We start from the raw sequence: 23,607 nt of genomic DNA, 5'->3' as shown, positions 1-23,607 counted from the left end.
TAAATGAGAGATATAGGACACAGAGCAGGAGAAATTTTTATTTTACACAAGGTTTTGAGGATGTGTAGTACACTACAAATGTTAGTAATTTTAGCAGAGATTGTGTCAATATTTAAGAATAGGTTAGATATGTAGTTGTAGAAAAAAAAAGGAATATGGAAAGGTAGGTCTATAGGATTAGGGTTGTAGCCAACGTTCCCCTTAAGCTGCGTGGGCGCGCATCGATCGGGAGGTCCCACGCAGGCCACTCACCAGCTGTGCTGCTGGAAAAGAAACCGTGCATGTGCGGCTGCTGCAGCAAATTTAAAGGGACTGCACCCGAAAACAAAATTACAGGGAACATTGGTTGTAGCTCATGTGGAGCATAAACACCAACACAAACTGGTTGGGTCGAATGGCCTGTTTCCATGTTGTAATTTCTATATAATTCCATGTAATTTAGACAGAAAGATAAATCTATAAACCAAAAGTGCAACATGTGAATGTTTGAAGAGCTGTTACAATTACACCCAGAGAGAATAGGTAAGCATCACAACCAGATGTGAAATGAGTTGAATAGTGTCAAAAATGAGAAATGATGAAATTGAAAACCAAGCTAAAAAAAAAATTACAACTTTTATTTGAAGTACAGCAAACTATTACAGGTAAAGTAAATATTTCCTTCTGTTGTAAAAGCAATATAAATATAAACATAGTTACCTACACTACCAGATATAACTGTAAATAAATCTAAAGTACTGCAGGAATAATTGTATTATGAACAACATCTGAAAAGCAACGCTAATTCTGTTCACTACATGAACAATACTTGTAACTATTAAAGGGTGATTTAATAAAATAAAAATTTTATTTTATTAAAAATGTACAATTCTAACCTAATCTATGTTGTTAAAATGTAACATTTTATTCTGTTTACAGATTTAGAAAGGCAATTTAGCTTTGGGAGGATACAACATTAAAAAGATTCTATGGGCCAGGGACCTTCTTGATCATAGAAGATCTATATATTGGCTCAAAACTCCTGGAGAAAAGCCCAAAATAGAGTGAAAGAAAGTTGCTGCTTTCAGACCAGTCTAAATGCATATTCTGCAATCTAACAAGGTATTCACATGGCCTGATGCAATAGGTAATTAGTTTGCTGCATCAGAGATTGAGATGGTGGTGACGGCGGTGGAGAGTTTGTTGAATGGTCAGTAGCCATCTCAAATATCCGATGTGTTCCCTGGTTTGTTGTAGTTGTAGACTCTTAACTTGGATAGTGTACTTCAGAGAAAACCCCGTGGAGGACCAAGGAACAGATTTAAGCTCTCCCCATCGGTTCGGTTGTACACTGTGAGATTTATTAGCTAAATTACGAGTTTGCGGCTGTTGTCTGTTCTCCACCACCTGAAGATTGAATGTCCTCTTCCAGCACTGTTACAGACTCAGCACTGAATAAAACAGAGATGGGTGAAGGTAAATATCTGTTAATACACAAAGGACCATGTTCCATTAATGGCTTTCAAATAAGCATGTACTGGAAAAGCAGAAGGATTGATGCAGACATTGGAGAGGCAAATAGTAACTTATTCAGTTAAACTGCAGCATCTTTGGTTTTGGTTTGCATGTTGTACTGTGGACCTTCTTGTGTTTAGTGGACCTGAGTCCATGATCGGATCAGCCATTATTGTATTAAATGACAGAGCAGGCTCGAGGGGCTGCATGGCCTACACCTGCTCCTATTTCTTATGTTCTTTATAAATGATTTAGACGTGGGCAAAATCGTTTTTTTTTTAAATCCTGACACTCAATGGAAAGATGCTGAAGGGTGTGAAGCAACAGAGAGATCTGGATGTACAAATGCATAATATGCATTCTAGTGTGCAAGGTTGCCCACTAGTGTGAAGTGGGAAAAATATTCCTTTGCTGTCTTCCATTCAAGGTGACTAATGATAGGCCCATGAACTATAATATGACCTATTTTCCTTTACTGGTGCATGCCATGTCTAACAGGTTAAGAACTGGTGTTAATACTACCTGAATGGTAAAATGCTAATAACTCAGATTTCCAGAGTCAACTCATTTTCATCATTAGTCACAGATCAAAATGCAAACTGGGACACATCTAAGTAGCGCAGTAGTTGTGGAGCAAAAGATTTTATGTAAATAACATTTAAAGAGATGGGAAGAATTAAAAGGAGTGCCACAATTGGGTTGGGGAACAAAAATTCTGCAAATCTTCAGAAAAGCACAAAAGGCATCAGAGCCCATTAGCAATCTATGCCAAGGTTAAGGGGCCAGCATATTAAAAAGTGACAGCTAAACATTAAGGGACAAGAAGCTCCAACGCCAGGTTGGTTGCTGCAGCTGACTGGTTTTGACATTGGCAATCCCAACCCAATTGTACTTCCTGGCAACAGGTGTCCTCACAACAGATAGCAACGATTGATCCATACCCTATTAAGAGACTTCCCCATAGGTGTTTCAGCAAGGTGTGACAATGCCTGAAAATATGGTGGGCAGCATTTTGATGGATACAGCTTTGTTGACTGCTGACCACCTGACATGCTGAAACCCTCATACATGACTTTGTTATCCCTAGACTCGACTACTCCAAAGTACTCCTGGCCGACCCTCCATTTTCTACCCTGCATAATCTTGAGGTTATCCAAAACTCTGCTGCCCGTGTCCTAACTTGTACCATGTCTTGTTCACCCAGGAACCCTGTACTTGCTGGCCTACATTGGCTCCTGGTTAAGCAACGCCCCGATTTTAAAATTCTCATCCTTGTTTACAAATCCCTCCATGGCCTTGCTCTTCATACCTCTGTAATCTCCTCCAGCCTACAACCCTCTGAGATAACTGCGCTCCTCCAATTCTGGCCTCTTCAGCATCCCCAATTTTAATCGCTTCACCATTGACAGCTGTGACTTCAGTTGCCAATGCCCTAAGCTCTGGAATTTCCTCCCTAAACCTCTCTACTTCTCTTTCCTCCTTTAAGATGCTCCTTAAAACACACCTTTTTGACCAAGCATTTGGTCATCTGCCAAATATGTCCATTATGTGGCTCGGTCTCTAATTTTGTTGATAACTCTCCGGTGAAGCGCTTTGGGACACTTTTTTTTACTATGTTAAAGGCGTTATATAAATATATGTTGTTCTTTCCTGCATTACCACATAAAGATAACATGCTGTAGTTCGTCTCTTTGTGGAAAACCAACTAGCTTAATGGTTAGTCACCTCTTCACACTTATTTGTGTCATCGGGACTGCTGTCATTACTACCTTGAAAATCCGGGCTTCTGCATGCACTCATCATTTGTCAAAATGAGGTTTGATCACATCTGCCTGTTGATGCAGAAGTACGGCTACCAGTGGGTAGACACAGAGCACTTGTCATGCATCCTGAACTGTCTATCATTCTATCAAAGGGATCTCCTTTTCTTCCCAATATCTCAGACAAGGGGATTTCCATAGGGAAGTTCATTGATGACCATAATTCTGCTACAGAGAAAATTAAAGCAAAACAACTGGCACAACGGTACATGAGAACCTAAGTGTCAAGAGATTAAAAAATAGAGATCAGTACAGGAATGGCCTCAAAACTGCTGGAATATTTTCTTTTGCCATTTGATTTGACTTATTTGTGCTGCTTAGTGCCTGACAACTCTAGGTGCACAGTTATAATGGAAATTAAGTTTCAATTGTCACATAACTGCCATTAAGGGCAGATACAGATGGAGGAGGCATCAAAAGTGTTCCCGCATCAAATAAATATTATAATGAAAGCTCCTACCTATATTTAAGTTGGAGCTTCTTGCACCCATGCCTGGCCAGCTGGAATTGCATGTCATAAGGTGTTATAGGACTCCATTCCTTTTCCTCTCCCTCATAGTCCAGGAAATGGGGGCACAAGAGGCATTAGCTAGAGGAGAAATGGGTCTCAATAATCAATCTAGAATTTTGCATTCTGTGACTTAGCTAAGCAATTGGAGCCTGACTAATTAGAGTCTACAAAACAAAACGTGTTTCGCTTCAAAAGGCCAATGACTCGATTAGTTTGCAGTTCAGGAACAGAGAAAGTACAATGGGCACTTATATGTTTCTTGTGTTTTTAACATTTCTGGTGATTGACCATAACAATTTCAAAGACCTGAGGTAGCAGCCCAATCAAACTTGATCTGATTAGATTTTGATCAGGCAGTTCCATTGCTGCCTGTATTTGAAATGAGTAATTATCTCCATATACTATTTGTGTATTTGTCCAATCATAAAGACCACAAAAATTCTTTTTAAGAATCCAGTTGATAGTAGACAACTTTAAACTAATGGATATTGGTTTATCCAAAGTTTCATATGAATAAAACATAATAGAGATCTTATATTATATGAAGTAGTGGAGATCTGCTGTCATCATAGTATCCTTTGTTGCTATCGGCATATGATGGCAAGTTCATTAACACTGGTGACATATCTGGTTTACAGTAATTTTTAGGAATTCTACATCATTTTTAAATGGATCTAATGTGTAACAATTTTCAGCATTTATTTTTGTCTGGATAGTAGGTCAATGCACTTAGTGCCACACTACTGTCTAAAGTGCCTTAACTTTCATCTTCAAATTGGGATATCAACCCGAATGTTGTTAAATTCTCTGTTTTGATGAAGTCTATGAAAAATACATTGAAGTGAAATCTTGGATTGTCATTTAATACTTAGAGGGAACAGTTTCTCTGTTCACTATTTCAGACAAAACTCTAAACACTTGTTTGAATAATGCTACAAATAGAAAACTGAGCAAATCCCTCGCCCTCCATCTTATTTTGGGACCAGTGATTGCCAATAACAATAATTCTCACATTTAAAGGTCAACAAACATTGCCCAGTGAAGCAGTATGTTGATGCATATGTGGGCTATGCCATTGACTGTTGGGGCATAGGCTTCCATTTGTGATTTGGAGAATCAAGAGAATGGAAATTGGTAAGAATATCCCACTGCTAGCAGACATATCCTAATGAAAACTCAAGGATGGAAAATAACAGCACTCTTAAGAATGAATTTGTAGTCTGCCCTCTTAATTTTCATGGAAGCTAAAAAAATGAAATGTATTTTTTCTTCTTTACAATTGAGATTACTTTGATGCTCGTTTAAGTCATTCTGTCCATTTGCACCCACTATCACCAGCATGAACTCCCAGGTCAGGTAATAACATAGATTTGAGCAGAATAAGACTTTTTACACTACCTACAGTGGAGATTGCATAAATCTGTTTCATTTCAGAGCTGTGTAATATTTAACATGATCCTATCAGAACCCAAACATCAGAAGTGTGAGATCAGATAGCAAACAGAGGAAATCTCTCTCTTGCCATCTCATTTTGGATCTGGTGATTGACAATAACAATTCTCACATTTGTTGCTCTTCAAAGAAGGGCAACAAACATTGTCCAATGAAGCAGCATGTTGATGCACATGAGAACTATGCCATTGACTGTTGGGATATGGGTTTCCATTTGTGAGCTAAAGAATCAGAGAATAAAAATTGATAAGCGAGTATCCTTGCCCTCATTTTGGTCAAGCGTACCTTAATGAATAACTCCAAGATGGTAGTGAGTGCATCCTTCATTGCATAAGTTCTTACAAAGGACTCTAAGCATGATTATTCAAAAATGTAATTTAATATCATGGTATACTTGGATTATCTACAACTTTTATTTTGCTAACATCTCTAATTACTGTAACTCAATTGGTTTCATTCTAACAGAAATCTCATCAGCTGATGGGTGCCAGCAAATGGACATTTTTGACTAACAAGGATAAGGATAAGAAACGTTTCAGTTTGGACTTTAAATAACCAATATGTTTGCCAGGCAGGCACATCTAATTTCCTAGTTCAGCACCTCGATATATGTGAGGGGAGAGAAAGATCAAAAATATATCCGTCTAAACTCAGCATTACAGAAAATGAATTCAGCATGATTTATTTGACTTTGCCTTGTCCCGAACCAATCAAATCAAAGCACGTTATACTTCTGATGGCCTGTTTAGCTATCACGAGCGTATATGCTGATTTTATACATAATTTGCAATGCACAGTTACGTAAAAATATTTTATTTAGTATCTAAATAGTCACGGTATGTTTGTATTGCTGCCTGATTCCAATCTGCTCCTTATATACTCAGTCCAATATAGCTATCATCAAAGCTATAACATGTCATACCAATTAATGTAGTTTTTGCACCCTCTGATTGGGATCGTTTGCACTGCCTAAGCAACATTGCGATTGATCGTATTTAAATATCTCAGATGTATTGCTGCAAGAGTCTTACGATAAATATATTAAGATGGATCTCAACCTAGTAGAAAAATAAATGCAGGTCGTCTTACAGCACGAGTTATGTAATGTAATTTAACTAATTCTTGACACAGCTTGAAAAGCGAAATTATGACTTATTATGTAGCCTTTGGCAATAAATGCAAAGTGCATATCTTTGGTTGTTTGCATCCACGAACATATATGTTTAAAAAAAAGGCATTGGAGCATTTTAACATTTTCGTTGCGTAATTGTATTTCATCCTAGCCTGTGTTAGCTGGATGTCAACACAAACAGTAAAAATTACCGTATAAATCATTTTTATTGCACTTTAACAGAGAAACAGGTAAGCCAGTCTACAATTCAACTATGCCCTTTTTGTTGTCATGAAAGTCTCCTTCTAATCTTCTGCTGCTGTGAAGAGGTGCCAAGAAGGATGTGTAAATCCTTGATTTCTTATTTTATCTGTGCACAGCTAAATCGATCCACAGCGCTTCTGCACCTGCTCCCTCGCTTTTTGCACAAATAATGGTGCCATCCAAGTCCCTTCTAATCAGACCATTTAAACCAAGCTATTACAAAGGAAAATGAAACTGCTGCTGCCGAGTGCCGCTCGCCCTCTGGAAAAAAAGCTAATAAATTTCACAAACATGGCACATTTAACTGAGACTCCGTGCCCTTTTCTCCGATACAACCAACTGTTTTACCCACTCGGTTATTGGATCTAGACTTCCCCAAGGACCCACTGACTAGATCAATATCTCCCAGCACAGGTCGTCAAAATGGCTACATCTGATTACCACGAACTTGTAGACTATTCGAAGATAGGCACTCTGTTGCTTGAGGTAATGTGTCTTTTTTTTTAACTATAACGCTTGGTGTGCTTATTAGATACTTCTGAAAAATAGCTCCAATAGCATTTATTCTAAAAGCCGATAAAGGCATGGTTACAATCGCTTGTACAAATGAAATGTATCCTACAATTAGTTAATTAATTCCAAAAGGTCTTCAATTTCAGATGGTTATTCTAAATATAACTTTCTTGTGGAATGGTTTAATTAAGGTACCGAGTTATTCCATATGAGCAGAGCGTTTAAGTAGCAGCCCATAGTTTGGATCCATTTAGCTGTAAGTTAAACAAGTTGGCTTCATTTAAGGGAAGGAGGTTGCCTAAATTCAGCTAGCGTACTAAGACTGACACATCTAGCGATAAATGCGGAAAAAATAATGGTACTTCGAATGTAATTCGCATCAGGTGCTGACTAGATGCATTTCAACAACGCAAACTAGTTACTTGGTTATGATGTGAACATTTCGGTGGCGGAAAAAGAACATTGTGCAAGTAACTAGAACCGGACAAGATAAACATAATTTTCTACAATAATATAATCGTTCTTGGTATAGCATCAATGAAAGGCAATTGAATCGCGGTATAGACTTATTGTAGGGGACCACTAAAAAATTGACAGTTTTTACTTTTGTTCTGGAGTTTCGAATCTCGATTGGTCCTAAGCCTAAATCGCTTCATTGTGCTATTTCTTTATCCTGTTTGTGCCAGTGAGGTGCAAAATAAACTTATTGTAAATTTGTTTAAAGTAAAACCTAATGTTTTCATTCCTCTCACAACCTTCGTTGAATATTTCATGCACTGGTAACGACAAGACGTTTTGGTGGAGGCCAGCACAGCTCCCAGTCATAATGTTCAGTCCTAATCAAAGTAATGCAGTGCAAACTTTTGTTTTTCACTCCAAAACTTCTGATTCTGCTTTTAATAGTGAATTATTGGCACTGGCTACCATGAAGTATTAATGACTTGATAAGGGTTTGCTTCAAATAGTATCTATTTTGCATTCGTTTTGTATAATTGTGATTCACCAAACCCACAGTGGTTGAATAAATCAATGTCCGGCGTCGTCTTTTCCGTGTCACCATACATACCCCTTTCAGTTCACACGGGTGAATTTACTTTACAGAGAAGCACATCAGTATTTCTATGTAGTGTTTACTTAGTTTAAGCAACTGATCGAGCTGCGAATAATCATTGTTAATGTTATCTAAGTATTTTATTGCCAATAACTAAATATATTTTAAAAGGACATATTAATCACTTGCAAATAGATATTTATGAATCGAAACATTTGACTTTTAATACCAGTCCACCCACTTGGTACAATCCGCATTTCATATCCCAATTATCAATCGCTAGCTGAGCTAATAAGTTAAATAGTTTTGTTTTAAGGCCTCAGTTTCGATCATACTTGTATGTAATTACGTGCTTAATTTATATTGATAAAACATTTGAAAACCGTAGGGAGTTCATTTCTATAAGCAATAAATTAGAAAATGTGAAGTTGTAGACTATGACATTTATATGGAAGTTATGACTTTTTGTTACAGTCGATGAACACTAAAGCGAGTTTCCTTTAATTACCAGAAACTTGAAAATCCTAAGTCTATTCAAACGCATCTGGGAAATTGAACGTTTTTTTTTTGGGGGGGGGGGGTCTTAATATCATTCTTCTTCCTTGAAGCATATTTGTATATTCTTATCTCTACCTTTCGGAGAAAAATTAATAGAATACGATTTTAACTTTGCCTTCTTTGGGCTGGATTGGGAATATATTTAGTCATAAGCAGCGAGTAAAGCAGAACAATTTTGTCTTTTTCAACTCCTGAACTTCACTTTGTTTCTACAAGTGAATTTTGACACTGACCACCATGTAATAGTCGCAATGTATTAATGACTGGATAAAGTTTTGTTTGCAAAATATTAAGTGGGTATGCAGTAGTATCTGGCATTATTGTGAAACGAACCTAACGTTGAATGATTAAATGTGCGGAAGTGTCATTTCGGTCTCATATTTCTTTATTAACATTTTATATTTAAAACCAGTCTTCAGGAACTCAGATGAACCAAACTTCGAGTTGCTACAAAATATATTAAACTCAAACGCGATATTAAACATGCTTCCATTTGTTTAAGTATTTCTAGTTATGTGCGGTAAGGTGCTGCAGATCCAATATTAGTTTTGTAATTGCATTCGGGGTCGTTGAGACGTTAGCTCATTTAAATAGCCTGGAATTTCATACCAGGAAATATAAAGGCGAAACTGGTGCTTACTGAGAGTCACTCGTTCTTTCAGAACTATGGACAGCTCCGACTGACAGGAATTACAACTGGCCCCGATTAACAAAGCAATAACCTAAAATTCCCTCGTTCAAATTATGAAACAACTATATATGTTACCGACATTTTACAATATAAATTAAATGACATTTACGTTCCACGTATTTTATTAGGAATTGCTCTCCATTAAAGTTCTTCTACTGTGCAATATGCACACGTTTATATCAATCATTCCTAACTGCAGCTAACGACCCCTTCCCACAGGCAACTATATTTCTCTTCCACGTTCGGTGACCTAAAAGTTGACTGCCTTTGACCAAGTGAAATTGCTATAATGGCTAAGTCACATTTCATCCAACTGATGTTCTGGAAAATACTTGTTGGCTTAACATCTAAAGCTGTGGTAGCTGAGTACGCTGCTGAGCACTTGGGACTGTCGAGGGGCATTTTACAACAATTATTCCCATTACCTCCCCTCCGCCAGTCTTCAATCACAGTCTCTTTGGGAAATATATCAGAATCATGCTCCGCATTGCTCAGTAGCACTGCTCCAATTGCCAAGATGCAATTTAGATGTGATTTGAAATGTGAAAACTTAAACAAAAACAAGAACATGCTGAAAACAACCACACTTGACTTTTTGAACTCAATTTATGTGACAATGTTCTTTAATGGATTTTCTCAATTGCTCCCAGACAATTTGCACCTTTTAAGCAGAGTGATGAGATTAAATTTCATGGGGATGCTTGCAGTTTTTTTCCCCTTCCTATAATTCTGACAGGTACTGGCGTAACAATTTCTGCTATTAAAAGCCGCGTTCTTAGTGCAGACACTCAAAGCGTTGTGGTAATCAACATAGTCTACAAATAAATGCAAGGTATATGCCTTTTCACTATTTTTAACCCAACAGGTACTCGAATGATTGTAATTATTGCGTCTAAGAGGCCCAAATAGATGCTGATTGCAGCTTTGTGGAAACACCACAAAGACACTCGATGAAGAAGCTTATTTGCTTCTTCATTATCTCCGTATTCATCAGACTGACACACACTTGAGGACAGACAGCTACTGTAGCTTGGAACCTGTGGTGTATTTGGAGGGAAAAGGTAGTATGTAGTGTCATACACATCATCAGCCAAATGTAGGGAGGAAGTTGAGGCTTCTTCAACTGGAACAGTGGTGTAATGTTTTGTTTTCCGCCTTTAGCACTGTACAAATTAGTTGCAGGCGAAAGAAGAAATGTTTTTCTACCTGCATATACAGTGTTTATAAATACATACTCTGACAAACACGCAAATCTGGCACGTTGAGCAAAATAATCAACTTTTGACGCCAGTGGTAATTAATGGATTACTTTGGGGAAGGGATTACTTTGGGGACTGATCCAATAATTTATCACCTCGATTTTCTTTTATGAAATGTTTTAAAGTATCTAGTTCAATTAAAAAGGTAAATACGTTTCCCTCAAGTCATGTCGAATCTGCAACTGTACGTCAAAGTTCAGATAATATATAGAAATATGTTTTAGCATCAGGATATTACAAGCAAAATAAACATATGTTTTGATCCAGCAATATACGCTTGAAAACATAGCGACAATATTGTGCAGTGAATTGGGCCAGAGAACTACATGTGTCGGTATCAGTTGAACCAGTACTGAGCCAGACACTTGATCTCAAAGTGTTGTGTGGTTAGTAGGGCGGTATAGTTATATCTGACCTTGAGAATCTGCCTTGTCCAAAGCAAATACGATAGCTGGCATATTTTCAAAGACTTGACGGAGCAGTTTGATAGTGCTTCGCACCCCCTACATAAATGCCGCCATATAATACACAGTAAAACCTACTTTTATCTCTTACTTAAGGAAGATACAATAACTCATGAATGCTGTAGGCACAAATGAATTCTGCAGATGTCCCTCGAGTGAAATAAACTTCTGAATTAATTGTACTTTGCGAAGCTTTCGGTTTTATATACGTTAAAATGTATACCCGCATAAAAGTAAAGCCACTTAATAAAAAATATACAAACATACATGCGCAAACGCAAAAGTAGACTGCCGCTGCATCAGAGATCAGTGTGTAGACAAGACTGGTTTTGAAAATAGCTACGTTAGATGATCTGAAACAACGAGAAAATTGATTTTAATTATATGGCGACTTGACAAAAATCGTTCAGCAAAACTGCATTCTAAGTACATATATAACACATTAAAGACATTCACGGGAGGGCGGGGTCGCAACACAGACATTACTTGGCAATATCATAAGACTTTATGATTTTTTTTTTGTACAGACACAATCTGTATTTCCATAACTGGAAATAGTGCAGGTAAAAGGGAATTTATGTTTTTTTCCAACCAGCAAACTCTCTCAGGTATCCAGACTAAAAAGTAATTAGCGGTGAAAGCGAATCATTTGTATCAAAATCTTTTTTTATTCTGTCCACTCCCCTTTGTGGTTATATGAACCGAATCCGTTTGTTTTATAGCCTTTACATTTATTTTATCGAGAAAGCCTTCCCTCTTGCCACCTGAATTTCAATTTCTTAATTTACAGTGGCGATAAAGTAGCAGAAGCTGGATCGGTGCTGTTGTTACCATGGGCAGGTCTTATCAAGCGTGAAGTTTGGTGCATTGCAAACCTATTTAAGTGATTATCTGTGGAGGACCTCTTGAGTCATCTCCATCGCTGCAGTCTGCTGATAAGACAGCTGTTCCTATGGCTGCTGCATCTCGCCGGACCCTAGTCGGCTTTTGATATAGTGTAGCTTTGTTATTACGCCCCGGTGCTATCACTTGCTCTCTTTTGAAAGCATTTGATCTAAAGACAAAAAGGGTTGATAGAATGATTGATTGATTGATTGATTGATGTTACTAAATACTGCACTACAACGGCAGCGTATATCTTCCGCGGAAATGCATTAATTTAAATGCAAAATCGGAAAATTAATTAAACCTCTGTCGATAACAATCACTGCAAAGTCATAAGGACTAAGGCGTTCAAAAAACGGGTTAGCAGTTTGCAATCGTAAAACTCTTAATTCCCTAAAAAATTAACATCGAATACTAATTTTAATTATTTGTGTTCGAGACCCACCACGACCAAGTCTTTTTTAATGACCGTGACCCCCCCGGGGGGACTTTAGGCAATTACTTCCCTAAATAAAATTCATGTAACATTCGCTTTCTCGCAATACTGGAACTTTCCATGCAACGTGCATACGTTTTGTCAAACAGTAAATTGTCAAATAATCTGGCGGTCAAGCTGAATTTCGGTGACAAATGGCCCTAAACTAAAAGAAAGCTGGAATGTTTACGGTATCTATGCAGCATATATTTAACATTATGGTCCAAACTAAAATGTTGGTTGATCTGTAGTATACAATACATATTCATCCCGCTACAACAATAAGCCATCGACGAGCAGCAGCACATTTCGCATTGATTCAACGTAGGACGCTTTTCCACAAGCCAAACAGTTGCTAATTACTTAAAATAAGCATTTAACAGTCGGGCTAAAGGTCACAATTGGTAATCAATACATCTTAAATGTCTATACGGGTAACAAACAAAGTCAAAGTGACAGTCTAAATGTGATTCCTCGGGGTTGTAATTTGTCACGAAGACAAAATTGCAAACATATCATGTTCGCTACACGATTCCTTATTTTGTGGCAAGCTGGAAGTGCAGGGAATTACATTCTCAAACATCTGGATGCTATGGCCAGGGTTAAACAGCAGAGGCATAAAATCCCACTGATCCGCAAGTACAAGTGGTAAAGTGCATATACTAAATGTCCAATGCAAGGCTTCTTAGCTGTTGATCGTGGTCTTGAATACTAATATTTGAAAACCTACAATTTCTTCACTGTGCACGTCCTGTATGTGTGATTTATGTCTGAGTCGCTACACTCTTTATAAAACAGGTTCAGTCCTGAGGTGTTGGCTTGAAAGTATGGTAACAGATACTAGCGCCCTTTATGTGCTTTATGGAAATATGCAATTTACTTTGTGTTAAAATGCTTTAGGTTCAGATATCGTAAGTGCTCGTTTCAATCAAGAAACAATATAAAAGGTATGAGAATAACTGCAAGAACATTTGTATAGTTAGTTTTGTTTTGGCGATATGTTATCTGAATGACAGTCAGTGGATCATATTTACCGTTGCTAAAGCTTGGCTACACTGCTGCTTTTGTTTAGATAACAATCATTGTTGTGACTGCAATGCACAGGGCCAGACTAGTCTATCTATCCAAAATGAAATAACCTGTCTTTCTATGCTGCCGCCATTTTGTACTTCAGCTCTAAGTGACTTGAAAGGAGATCACAAAAGCTGCACACAACCAACCAATTGAAAGCTATTGACCTTGACAATTCGTTATACATTTAGTTCTCTGTTTCAGCTATTGGCTTGATCGTGTTGAGTGCAGGTGGTGAACACATTTTGTGTAGTTAAACCCTATTACTTTGTAAGGAGGCTATACTTTGAAATAGTGAACAGTTGTTTGAACACATGTTCCCATTCTGATACCCTACGTACACGAATTGACTTATTTTCTGTAACTTCTAAAATCTCCCCGAAAATGTTGTTATATATTTAATAAACACGAACTCCTTGAAAAAATGCAACCTCGCCTTTCAGGATTTGTGTACGATCACATCAGGTGACTAAAATCTTTTTAATTACCGAAATCTTAGTAAATGGGGAAGGAATAGTAAATGGAAGGACCTGCTTGCGGAATTCTAAATACAACTTCTGTATATTTTTTTAAAAAGTGAGACACGAATAATTATATCAATATTCTAATTAACAATTAAATCGAAATTAATTGTTCAATCAGCAGGAGGTCCACCTGGTGCTCATTAATCGGAAAGTGACTCCGATTTCAAGTTGTGTTGTAGTTAATATACTTGTTACACTAATCTGCACGTTAACTCATTGGGACACCTCAGCTGTACAATACTTACGACATTCAATAAATTTCCGAGTTTTGCGGTTTACATATGTGTATAAAGTTCTATACGTCTTTCCCAGGTTTTAATCATTGCAATTTTCTATTATATTCACTATCCAAAGTGGAAAATAAAACTGGTTATCAAACAGTAAAATGAATGTGGTACTGAAGTGAAATGGTTGAAGAGTTAGTAAGGTTTATAGTGTTTGTTTGAAAAATGACTTTCATAACTTCAATGCTACATTTGGAGATAAACATTGAAAAGTTTCTAAATTCCTCGTCACCGTGTACTTGAATGTATGGATGCCTTACAATTTTCGAACTACTCGCTTTTTCTGTATAGTATATGGGACGGGTCTCCATGGCTGGTGTAAAAGCAGACTTCATTTCCACTCGTAGAAGCTGCCGTTCATTTATAGTGGACAGTATTCTTCAATTTAAGACATTTGTCACACATACAAATGCATTTTAAAGCATCGTGCAGAATGACTTGGTTAAAAGTTACATAGCCACATACACGATAAAGGGTATATCAGTGCAGAGGATTGTGGGTGGATTATGAGTAAAGGCTTGGAGTTGCACCAATCGTTAATCGTACAGATGGTTTGAAATACATGCTTAATCCTTACGTAAGGGGAATAAATTAAATTGACTCCATGTGAAAGTAAATCTGAAGGGATAGATTTGTGTTGAATTTATTTTCGAGGAAGTAACCCGACTTTCATACAGTATTCAAATTGGAAACAAAGGGCAGAAACCTTTCGGTCACTTTAAATGAAACCGCCCCTGAGGATCACATTTTCACCTGAGGCGACTAAAATCATTCTGAACAGTTGAAAAACTTTCCTTGTTAAGCGTTAGTTCGCCACGGCACTACGTCTATCAGTTGGTAAATATCAGCAAAGGCGGATGGGCCCTCCATGAAAACAATACTTCAGAACACACCTACTTTTCTTGAAGTAGTTAATAGAAACTACTTACCTTCTGAGAGTTATATATTTAGAGGCTATTTTGCCTTTGTGAATAAAGGAAGTCGTTTCTATTATGGACTGCAAGATAATAAAACTGTATTTAAGTACGTCGTATTTGTGTTTATGAACCCTTGCCTTTGTTGTTCAGATTGGAAAGGAGTTCCTACCAATATTGTACCTACTAACACTAATTTTCATCTACAACTCTTGATATTCCATGTGGGACATTAATCGCTTTCAAAACTGAAGCAGGAACATTATTTAAACGTGTGTTTCAAGTAGAACATATCAAGGATGAGCAAACGGTTCTCAACACTGATTTGAATCGATAAAACTATAGTGGGAAAGTAATGGACAATAGAAACATGTGCGTGGGACATACAATTAAAGTTTAATGTTCTACTTTGTAAAACACCACTGAATGTGGATTAGTTTATTTTAATTTCACTGCTACTCTTGAACAAATGGTACGCTATTCCAGGTTTGATGTCCCTCCGTTCCTATACCTGTATAAATGGACATCCGGTTGATTACATCGCTACTGTGCTTTGTTTGTACCGAAGATAAAATGCACCGTTTCGCAGTAGTCCATCTCCTTACACGTTTAATGTTTTGCCCAAGCTGTTGTGAATCATGCTATAATGTTAGGAAGGTATTTGATATTCATTTTTCGTCTGCATTATCTTGTGCTTGGTTGTTGACGGTTCAAGGAAGCAGTAGATCTACAATTTTATGTTTACAACACCTTTGGTTATAAACTACTTTCTTAGAGAAAATGTAATATACTGAGTATTTTGCTCAATGCCAAGTTTGTTCGTTCCTTCATTGCAGTATGAGGTTATTCCGTCCTAATATTACAGGAATAGTCATACCCCGCTGTGATATCACCAGCAGTTAACCAGAAGCCCTTTTCATACCTGTCATGATTTGATGGGATTTCTTTGAGATGATCTAACGTACCGTAAAAGCAGCAGGAGAACGTTGTTGTGCACCATCAATTAAGAAATGGAATTGTGTATTGGCGCGGAGCTGTTCAACGGCCCTCTTAACAGTGTTCGCAGAAACTGCTGCTTTGTTTGAGGATTTTGGATCATGAAACAATAACCAGTTATCTGAACACATCTCGCCATTAGATTCAAAATAGCAACCTTAAGAAAGCCTGCAACTTTGTTTTAGTCTGTTTCCATTTTGACCACATCGAGGGCTCATTTGGAGCATTTAGATTTGCTTTACCAATTTTACTTTTGCGCTGTATACATGATCAGCTAAAAACGTGCTTTGTCAACCTTTGTGAAAGGACAACTAAGCCAAGTGTTATCTCGCAGGAATGGGATTACAGTATTGAAAGATGACTTGGAGAAGGGGGAAAATTTGGAATGGTAAATAATTAAGGGAAACCACCCTCTATAGTTCCCTATTGTTTGATTAAACAAAACAGGAGCTGTCTGCACTTGTGTCTGCAGTCCTGATCTGTTCATTTATAGCACACATACAAAAATGCAATCACAATCTTTACGATTAAAACGCATTGCACTTTTTGCTGCTTTGTATACTGGTAAGTCAACCGACGGAGAGCACAAGTGATCCTGGAAAGGCATCTGAATCAAAAATAACAGCAGTAACTTACCAACAGTAAATACAGTAGGGCATTTTCCATTATAAAAAGATTTAGCTGAAGAAAGGGCGAAGCTAATATTTTGATGCACCAAATTTAAAAAGGGGTGGTTCGATTGTATATATTTTTTAAATTTTTTTGAAAAAAGGTGCGACGTTAATCCAAATTCATTTTTTTCGCTCTTTGTATTCAGTCAGAATGCGTTACCGCGAGAGAGAAAAAATCGCTTCTTCAGCCGTCTGCCTGCTTTTACTATTCAATAGAAATGCCAGATTTCCGCTCAAACCAAACAGCAAAGACAAGCCGGGCGGCTTCCACTCTGCTTGCTCGCTTTCCCTCACCCTCCCTGTCCCGTCCCTTTCTCGCTGTGATTGACAGGCCCGCAGAACCACAGACACGCGCTCGGATTCGAGCGCGATGATGGACAAGGACATTGGCCAAAGAGCCCATCGGCAATCGATGGCTGATTAGAGGAGAGGGGTGGTGGAGCATTCCAGCCAATGAGCAGCTCTCTCCTGCTCCCCCTCCCCTCCGAGCAGGCTGTGCGCGTGCCGGCAGAGTATAGGTCCGCCGCGCTCTACATGCGCCGCCCCATGTGGACCTGCAGCAAAGGCTGGCGGCGGGCGCGGATGTGGAGAGGTGCGGAGTTGTTCGGCTCTATAAAGCTGTGCGCCAATACACCTCCCAATGACAGAAAAAGCGCCTTCTTATTTCTCATCTGCGTCAGACCTCCTTACAGCGTGATGCAGCTGGTGTTGCTGTTGTAGGGGAAGATTTGAAAGCCGGTTTGACGGTCCTTAAATTCTTTTGTTCATTTAAGTTGTTTTTGTTTTAACACTACGCCAATTGAATTTAATTAGACTTCTTTCCCCCCCCCCCCCGGCTTTTTTTAAAAGTTTATTTTGTACATTTTTTTTTGCTTTCTGTATTGGACGTTCTGGTAGATTTTTTTTTTCTACCCAATATTACTTCTAGGCTGCTTTCACTTCAGGGTTTGCTGTACTTGAACTATTAATACTCTTTGCGTCACGCCTTCCCCTTTTCGTAGAAGGACTACACTTAACTTTTCTACACCTAAAAAGCCAAAAGGTAAGTAAGTGTCCGCTCTACTGGTGCTTTGGTTTGCATTTAATTGGTTTTCTTTACATATAAGCACGGAAATTTGGTTATGATTGAAATGAGTACCCAGTCCAGTAGTAAAATGGAATTTCAGAATTTAGGGATGGATATCCTTTTTTATTTAGAAAAGCATCTTTTTAAAATAAATTTCGGTTCTGGTCAATATAAATATTGGCTTATTGTTTCTTGCGTCACACGTTCTCTTGAGCCCAATAGTGGTTGTAGAACTGCAGTAAAGCTTCTGGGAGCCACTTAATCTGGATTTTGAATGCACCTTGGCTCCTTGCACAATCGTGGCGTATGGACCAGGGTTTTGAAAGTACATATTTTTGGTGTATCTATTGTATCTCCCACTTGGAGGCTGTGAAATGTCGATCACAAATCAGTGATGCTGGTATCTAAAGATAGGTGAGCTCTCGTTTGCGCCGTCGCACCAGATTGCTGTATCTAAATGCAGTTTACTTAGCTTCATTATTGTCGTTTCCTTCACCCTGAATTTTGGGACAATTGAAATGTCTAATTTAGTTGGTTTTACAAATCACGCCACATTTTAATTTTGGGGAAACCGATGATTCGATAGTGCCCAAATAAATGAGGCTCTTTTTTTCCCGAATAATAGTGTAAGAAAAAGCGACTGAACCACATTGACAAATTGAAGTACAGTAACTGCCATAGGAACTTTTCTTTATGGATGATAGAACGGTTGACTCGGGTAACTAACTATACACCGACAAATGCATGTTTTTGCGGATGTTGTATTTGCAAAAAAAAAGCTAACTTAATTATGTACCTTGGAGCTTCGACACGGTCGACCTTGCGTTGACTGGCCATTTGGTTGGAGTTCGGCACGTGCCCAGAAAGGATTTTCTCGCCAGTTTCTCGAGGCTAAACGGCTGAATTATAAATTTCGCTCACTCAAGGGATTGCTTATACTTGAAAGATTTAATGCCAATTCGGAACGTTTCCCATCTTGGATGGGGGTACTTTACAGCCACAATATTCACATTCTACCCCTATCGCTGTAGGGTAGCAGTTAGAAGGCTTTGAAGTATTCCCTACACATTTTCTTCATCAATCCTGCAGTCACCTGGGAGTAGATGCGTGGTGATGAGGGGAAAATCAGTAACTATTCGCATATATCGCCACAAATCTAAAGCAAAACATTCAACTGAGCTGCACCAAATGCTTACGAGGTCGAACAGTCCTCCATTTTCACAAACGGACCAGTACAAATGCGTTCGGACAGGATTTAGGGCCAGGCTTTATGCTATACGCTTTGGGAGCTCCATGTTGCAAGACCAGCTCTTGGAAAGGTGGGGAAGAGGGTCTCACTCCTGGGGTTTAGAACCGTTAGGTAGTCCTTACTTACACTCTTTTGCGTTGATGTGCATGCAAAATAACATTGAAACAGGGCTGTATTTTATTTGTACCTTCAACTCGGATGTCATGGGGCAATTCGGTTTTTAAAAACTCTCAACCGATGCAATCTTCGCGACGCGCGCTCCTTGGTTTTCCCCATGCAGTCTGTGGGAATGACGGGGGAAGAGGAGTCCTTGGCTCCACTGTAGCGGGTGCCTGAAGGGGCGCCAACCACCATTTCCAGTGCGGCCACTGCCAATCCTGCAGCCGGCACGATTGTTTTTTCCCGCCAAACTGCCGGCTCGCTTGCATAGTTGGTAACAAAAACGAGGGAGGGCAATGCTTTGTATTGCAGTAGGTGCTCTGGAAATTGGCACCAATCGGCTTGGAACACAGCAGCGGTTAGACTGTGCGTCTCTGGTTAAAGCACCCCCCCGGTCCTTTTGGGATGGTTATGTCTCCTTTCTCAACGCTGGAGCGAGCCCCCCCTTTGGGGGGGGGGGGGTTGGAGCGTGTGCGCCCCTTCTCGGGGGGTTGGAGCGTGTCGTGCCCCCAGGATGTCTGGGGAGCGAGAAGGAGACTGTTCTGCACCATCGCTGCGGGTGGTGTATTGCATGCAGTGCATGGGAATTGGTTAGGGGGACACGTGTTTCCTTAGCATCCGAAACAACGTTTCGCACCCCCCCCCCCCCCCAAAAATTGCTTGCGTGTTGTCAGTGTTTGGGTGGGTGCGGGAAACGCGTGTTTAATCAAAGAACCAACATGCGCCATCTCGGATTAGAAGATTGCGGTGGTGACGTTATAAACGTAGACTTTGGTCATCGCTGTAAATAAGTTCCTTTTTTTTAAATCTGAGTAATCAATGCATTTTAATATTTGGAGGTTTGTCATGGTCTTAAAACAATGTTTGTGACGATGATTGGTATTTCTCCTTTGTTATCTATGTAGGGTGAGTTGCTAGTGCTGACGTGTGGATGGTTGTCGGTAATACTGCTACTCCACAACGAAAACTATAGCCGACAAGACTCTATTATTTAACTTAAAGCCTCACAACCTGTTGGGCTATTTCTGAGTACATTTTTTCCTAGAGTATGTTCATGTTCACCAAGCTGTAATTTCTAAATTCTATGCTTAAATAAGCCAACTCGATGCGTTCATTTCAGAGAATTATCCGACCTCTTGGAAACACATTGTTCAAGTAGAATTCCTCCACTTCTAGAGAGGACTAACGTGCTATGGATTACTATAGTTTATAAAGCAAATACAGCAATTTTATATTTGACCCAAAACTTACACTATATACGTTCTTGGATGCAATTATACTATTCTTGCTATCCAGCAATTAAAGGCACACGCAAGCAAAACTGACCATGAATTGAGACTTGCCAAGTGAACTAAAGCTGTAAGCCCTTTCAGAAGGTGATCTTGTGGAGATGATTGCCTTAGCTCGCTGTTAAGGACATTATCATAATGCAGAGCAAATTTTCATTAATTGCCAGCTTTCACTTGTATAGTGAACATTGATACCTGGAGGAAGTAAACATGGCATGAATCGTCTTGAATTAAATAATTGTTGCAATTAACTAGTTTACTGATGGTAAATACAATAAGGCCTATAGGCTTAAATGTTATTTAATACTCTAATCCATGAGTTCAGAATATGCTTGCTGAAATAAGTGACCCGGTGTTCAGCATGTTGCATAGATGGTGGGCTTACAAGGTTGAAGATTTGATTTATTTGCTGCACATTAAAAGGAGTAAAATAGTAATGCTGATGTCAAACATCCTGTTGGTTTGTAATGGAACATGCTGTCTATAACTTTGGGAGAAGAGGAATTGATCTCTGTGCAGAGCCAACAGCATATGTTTTTTAACATTTAAATATTTTATACTATTGCAGAAACTGCATATTTTGAAGGTTGGTGCTTCCAAAATGCAACCATCTGAGGTTGTGGTGTCAGTAATTCTGACACTGCAACATTCAGGTGTCTGGAGAGGGTGTTGACCAGAGATTAGACTGTTTCCATGCTTTGGAAGTGGGTGCAACCTGGGCTGGACTTCAGGAATTATTTTTATTTGGGTGCTCCAAGTGTATGAGAAGCTTTCACAACTGTTCAACCGTTGCCTGCTTCCAACAACAACTTGTATTTATATAGCGTCTTTAACATAGTAAAATGTCTCCAGGCACTAAACCGAATTTGACAGAGGTACATGAGAAATTAGGGCAGATGGCCAAAAACTTGGTCAAAGAGGTAGACTTTAAAGAGCGTCCTCAAGGAGGAAAAAGGCATAAAGGTTTAGAGAGGATTCCAGAGCTTGGGGCCTCGGCAGCTGAAGGCACGGCCACTGATGGTTGAGCGATTTAAACTCTGGGATGCTCGAGGCCAGAATTGGAGGAGTGCAGATAGGGGGTGTTGTGGGACTGGAGATGATTGTAGAAATGGGGAGGGGAGAGGGCATGGAGGAACTTGAAAATGAGGATGAGAATTTCAAAATCAAGGTGCTGCTTAACCAGGAGATCAGAAAGCATGGGTGAATGGGACTTGGTGTGAGTTAGGACACTGGTAGTTGTGTTTTGAATTACTTAAAATTTATGTGGGGTAGAATGGGAAGCCAGCCAGGAGTTGCATTGGAGTAGTCAAGTCTCAGGGTAACAAAGGCATGGATGAGGGTTTCAGCAGCAGGGGTGGAGATGGACAATGTAGAGGTGGAAGTAGGTGGTCTTAGTTATGGCGCATATATATGGTTGGAAGCTCATTTCTGGATAAGATATGACACCAAGGTTGAAGTCTCGTTCAGCCTCGAACAGATTCTAGGGAGAGGGATGGAGTCGGTAGCTAGGGAACAAAGTTTGCAGTGTGGGCCAAAGACAATGGCTTCGGTCTTCCCAATATTTAGTTGGAGAAAATTTCTATTCATCCAGTACTGGATACTGAGGTCGAGAGAAGTGGTGGTGAGGTAGAGCTGGATGTCGTCAGTATGCCATGTGGAAACTGACGGTGTTTTTGGAAGATGTCACCAAGGGGCAGCATGAAGATGAGAAATAGGAGGGGTCCAAGGATAAATTCTAGGACACCAGAGGCAACAATGCAGGAGTGGGAAGAGAAGCCATTGTAGGTGATTCTTTGGCTACGATTAGATTGTTAATAAAAGCAGGTAAGTGCAGACCCATCCAGCTGGACGATGGAGGAGAGGCGTTGGAAGAGGATGGCTGTCAACCGAGTCAAAGGCTGTGGACAAGTTGAGAAGGACAAGGAGGGAATAACTTGAGTTGTAGAGCCCACTGATGAGCATATCATCATACTTGCTTATAATTCTTTTCAAACCTGGAAAAAAATATTTCCATAGACCACCCCCTCAGTGCTGGATACAAAAATGTCATGTTAACACCATTTAAGATACTGAAAGATGCAACCCCCAATTGAGAAGGCAGCGTTTGCATGGTAGTTGTAGAATTTGGATCTGAAGAGAAATGTTTCCACAAATAATTGATGAGGACGTTGTGCTGAATATCTCGAAGGACTTTCAAGTTCATGGGTGGTTTTCTTTTTGGAACTAAAGGTCAAGCAATTGCTAGAATCCATCAGAATTGTGAAGTACATTTTTAGTAGATTGTCCTGCCCTATTATGGGGGGTGGGGGGGAAGGAAGGTTTACTTTAAGGTCTAAAAGTTATGACAGAAAAACTTGTGCGAAACTCGTCAATAGGACTGGATTTGATCAACCTTAGCGGGTCCACAGGATGTGATCTTCGTGGCGAGTCCCGACCCTGCAGCTGTGTTGATCTGGGCCTCCAACATGATTTTACCTCGTTGGGGTTTGTTAAGCCCATCCTGCGAGGTTCCCGGCCAATTAAAATGAAGTGTCATATGTCATCAGCCGGTTTCCTTAAAGGAATCGTGTCCATATACATTTTGACAGTTGTGCTGTCAGTGTTCTACAGAATTGAGGTGCTGTAAACACTGACTAGCACTGCACAAAGATGCACGACTGCACCCAGGCTCTCCCGTGACTCCCTCCAGATGGTTATGGAGAGAGTCACAGTACGTAGGGAGGTTCTCTTCCCTTCCAATAGGTTCTCTTCCCTCCCCAGACACCAACGCAGCCTGATTGCACGTTGTACAGGAGGGCACAAGCAGGGATGGATGTCGTCAGGAGGACTAGGCTGC

At 39.4% G+C, this 23,607-nt stretch overlaps 1 protein-coding gene and 1 long non-coding RNA gene across 9 annotated transcripts in view; one reads left to right on the top strand and one right to left on the bottom strand.

Annotated features, from left to right (window-relative positions):
* Positions 1 to 785: 785 nt before the first annotated feature.
* LOC139264535 (uncharacterized) lies at positions 786 to 19,676 on the bottom strand. The gene is made up of 4 exons (XR_011593367.1): positions 18,871 to 19,676; positions 11,456 to 11,541; positions 3,775 to 3,903; positions 786 to 1,430 (listed from the first exon to the last, which is right to left on the bottom strand). It is a non-coding gene; the product is annotated as an uncharacterized lncRNA (long non-coding RNA).
* LOC139264501 (ELAV-like protein 2) overlaps positions 17,653 to 23,607 on the top strand; it is a 145,717-nt gene continuing 139,762 nt past the window's right edge. For 5 of the 8 annotated variants that reach the window (XM_070881119.1, XM_070881109.1, XM_070881092.1 and 2 more), the window contains exon 1: positions 17,653 to 18,050. The gene's annotated coding sequence lies outside the window, so the exon portion shown is untranslated. Of the gene's footprint in view, positions 18,051 to 19,828; positions 19,849 to 23,607 lie in introns of those variants that run through there. The other 3 variants (XM_070881128.1, XM_070881082.1, XM_070881100.1) reach the window with 2 other exon arrangements.

Source organism: Pristiophorus japonicus, chromosome 1 (assembly GCF_044704955.1).
Source record: "Pristiophorus japonicus isolate sPriJap1 chromosome 1, sPriJap1.hap1, whole genome shotgun sequence".
Classification (NCBI taxonomy): Eukaryota; Metazoa; Chordata; class Chondrichthyes; family Pristiophoridae; genus Pristiophorus; species Pristiophorus japonicus.
This window is presented reverse-complemented; position numbering and strand designations above follow the sequence as displayed.